Here is a 3987-nt window from a genome sequence, read left to right as displayed (position 1 = left end):
GGAGCAGGTTTCTCAGGAAAGGTTTCTCAGGAAAGGGGCCTTGCCACAGGCAGCCATGTACTAAGAGGTCTTAGGATGAAATGAGGACCAGCCTGAGGCCCGGAGAGGGGGATGGGAGTGGAAAGCTGATTTCCCAGGACTCCTGGTTGCCAGTAAGACAGGATGGGGCAAAGAGCAGACAGAACCCCCTGAGGTGAAATTCTGAGCTTTATCCCTCCGGCTAGACTACCATGGTCCGAGTGGGAGACCTAGAAGACTTTGCATAAACTCTGTAGACCCCTGAATACCAGCTCTGCTTCCTCTCCACCGCCCCCTGGTCTCTGCTCTCTGGTCACTGTTAGCTTTTGGCTCTGGTTGGAGGAAGCAGAGGTAGTTTTAGGGAAAAGAAAGTAATTAAGTGTAAGTTTCTAAAAATTCAGGCCCAAACTATGCAAAATTGAATGTAAAATTGACAACTCCCTCTTTTGTCAGCTTGAACGGTCAGAATGGACATTAAAACAAAGGGGCAGCTGCCCTGAGGACAGGATCTCAAGTCTCACGGGGCTGTGTGCTTCCTTGGGGGAGGACTGAGTAGGACAGCACAATGGGGATTGCGGGGTGGGGGGGGCACTCTGGGCCTCAGTTTTCTTATCAGTATGAAAAGTAATATATATATCTAATATCTAAAATCAGCTTTATTTCATGGGGCTACATGGAGGTGAAATAAAAGAGCAGAAGAGATTTGTGGACTCTTATGGACTGCACACATATAAAAGGGATTTGAAAGGTACAATGCCTCCATTCCTTTGGGCATAGAAAGTCCTGGACACTCCTGGGGAGCTCTGTGCTCTGATGAGGAGCAGGCCTTGGGGCAGACTTTCCCCTGTGAATGGGTGGTTTCTGAGCCCAGGAAGAAGGTGTAGAGGTTGCGTCTTGCCCATTGTCTGCATATTCCAAGAGTGCCTGCAGCCTGCCCTCCATATTCTCCCTGCCCGTTCTGCCAAGCATTGCAAAGTTCATCCATGCAGAACTCCATCTGAACCAGCATCGCCATGACTGATCCCCAGTCTTTTCTGACTGATTTCCAGGTGCCTGAAGGCCTACGGGGATATGAGACACAAGCTGTGAGCCAAAGCTTCAGAGCACTGCAGGCAATAGCTGGAGCCCTGGATGTGCCCTGGGGAAAGGATTGTAGATGGGGGTCAGGGACAGAGTCTGCAGGAGTTCCTGTGAACTCCTCCAGCCAGCCTGGAGGGAGAGGGATGCTTTTGGGAAAAGAGCAGATCATATGCAGGCCAGAATGAGAAAAATATTCTGTCTGATAGCCCACTCTTGCTCCCTGAGCCCCATGGGTTGAGCGGTGACCCACCTTTGGGGCAGTCCACAAGGAGCCAGCCGCATTCCTTCGGCCAAAGGAGGGGTTGGGTGATGTTTGAGAGGACAGGGGTTCAGTCTGGGGCCAGGGGCAGGGTGAATCTGTGACCAGGATTAAGGGTCAATTTGGAATTAGGCTCAGGGGCTTGTTTTAGGTCAGGATGATGGGTCAGACTGAGGTCTGGGGCCAGGGTCAGAAGTCCATCCGAGGTGGATGAAGGAATGTCCTCCGATGGAATCTGACTGGCGAAGATGGTTGCTGACCCTTCTCTGTCCTGGCCACTCCCAGCAAGCCTACTGCACAGACCTAGCATTCCTACTTCCCCAGCATCTCTGGCACGTCTTAGAAAATCACACCACCGTGGCTTTTCTTCTCTTTTGTCCTAAGTGCTTGTTGGGATTTCAGCAAGGATGGTTCCAATTAGGAAATCCAGCAACTATTGTTGTGGGGCTGTGCTGTCCCTCTGGACATTCCCCGCGACCCCACTTGGTGCCTGAGCAGAAAGGACTCGGAATGACTTCCCCAGGCCCCCTCCTGACTCCCGCTCTGCTGCTGAAGGGGAGGAGAGGATGAAAATGCACAAAAGCCATCTCCAGGAGTATGGGCAGGGAAGGGGAAGACAATGGCTTCTGGGGCTGTGATCCCAGCAAAGCCGCCACCTTTGTGGATTTTTGAAGTTGGTGGCTGGGAGGTGAGTGTTGTGTGAATTTGTTGACGATGATTCTCGGAGTGTGTGTGCCTTCCTACATATGTGTGTGCGCTCACCATTTGCCTGTGCATCTCTCTGTATCTCGGTAAGACTATGTGTCCACCGTTTCACAGATGTGTATGTGTGTGTGTGTGTGTGTGTGTCCATCTTTCAGAGGCAGATGCCTCTGCGGGTGGGTTCCCCAAGGTCATCTTGCCCATTTTACCACCTTGAGGCCAGTGCTGTGTCTGGGGGTCAGGCTACATTGTTAGGGGTCTCCAAAATAGTGGGGTCTCAACAATTCCCCAAGCCCCATTCTCACCGAACTTCAACCCCACATGGGGAGTGAGGTGGGGCTGGCCTCACCACTCCTGGGTGCCCAGTCCAGTTGACTGTCCTGTGAAATCTTCCTATTGCGAGGGCGTGCCCCAGCTCTGTATTTCTGGGGCTACAGTGGTCCCGACAGGAGCTTTGTGAATATCTGGGCCCCAAGCCGTCTGAGGTGGAAGCCTGAGGGCACTAGGGTGGGAGAGGAGCCCTCTGGGAGCCTACACGCAGGCTCTTCAAGGCTGATCTTCCACTAGGAAGGGAGATTGAGGGCCAGAGGAACAGGAATTGCTTCCCCCTGAATCTGTAGTACCATAACTGTCCACCAGGTGGGGTTCCAAGGCAGAGAGTGAGAATCGAGATGCCAGAGCTCTAGAAGCCAGAGATTAGCTTTCAAATCGCCGCCGCCACTTCAACCTCCGAAGCGCTCTTACAGGGAGGGACAGCACATATGCTCGCACCTTAGACGCTCACACACATTTTCTTCAAGTGAACTCTAAAATAGAACACGTATTGGGTGCAGGGGAGGTGTTAAGAGGGGAGTCTAGTTTCGTTTACACACACACCACCCTAAACTGAAGGTGGGATATCAAGACTTCTGCTCTGGGAGTGCGAGAGTGAACGGCAGAGACGAGGGGGCTGTGGGGGGAAAGGACCTACGGGAGAAGGCGAGCCAGGCACTAGCTAGATGATGCCGGGCTTGGCACGCGTAGCTCCATGTATCACAGACACGCAGGAGGAGAGGCCAGATGACAGACGGATGCACAGACACACATATAGCTCCACAGAGAACACACGAACCCGCAGACACACCACCCAGCTCCACAGATGTCGAGCCGACCCAAGGACACACAGGCGCACACACAGGTGCGGCCCCGGGCCACACGCACACCTCGCGCAGGCACGCGCGCCGGGCCCTCTGTGGCCGGCTCTGAGAAGGTGGCCGCGCTCACCCAGCTTGTTTATTTACTCATTTGTATCAATGAACGTTTGTACCCGACTCCTCCCGCCTCCGGGTGCCGGGTGCCGGGGCTGCCGCATTTGTCCTCGGCGCGGGACACTCACCCGGATCGGCACCCGGGGGTTCCTCCGACGCTGCGGGGGGCGGAGGGCACTATAAAGTTAGGGGGTCCGAGAGGAAGGGCTGCGTCGTGAGCAGCCCAGGACGCGGTCGGGGAAAGGGGAACATTGGCGTCTTGTGGGATGAGAGACATATGCGGGTCGTGGTGCGGGCGGGGGGGTGGGGGGAGGAGAGACCTCTGCATCGGAGGTTTGGGATGCCCGGATGGGAGATGGGGGACCCCGGCTAAGGAGAATTGGGAGGAGAAATGTTGGCGGGGGCGTTGAAAGGTCCCGGGAGATAGGAGCCGGCGGGATTCCGCGGGATTGGAGCTTGGGACCCCGATCACAGGTTCAGGGGCTTTCAGCGGCCCTCCATCGAGGGGCAGTCCGGCAGAGACCTCAGCCACTGGGGCGACAGCCCACACGGGACTGCCCGGGGCGGGAGGAGGGGGCCAGGGACCGGGAGAGAGGAAAAGAGGGAGGGAAGTAGCTTAGCAGCCAAGCGGGCACGAAGCGAGCGCGCACCGTGTGTGTGTGTGTGTGTGTGTGTGTGTGT

This window comes from Acinonyx jubatus, chromosome A3, assembly GCF_027475565.1.
Source record: "Acinonyx jubatus isolate Ajub_Pintada_27869175 chromosome A3, VMU_Ajub_asm_v1.0, whole genome shotgun sequence".
NCBI classification, from domain to species: domain Eukaryota; kingdom Metazoa; phylum Chordata; class Mammalia; order Carnivora; family Felidae; genus Acinonyx; species Acinonyx jubatus.
The sequence above is the reverse complement of the archived record's forward strand: the minus strand, read 5'-3'. Positions refer to the sequence as shown.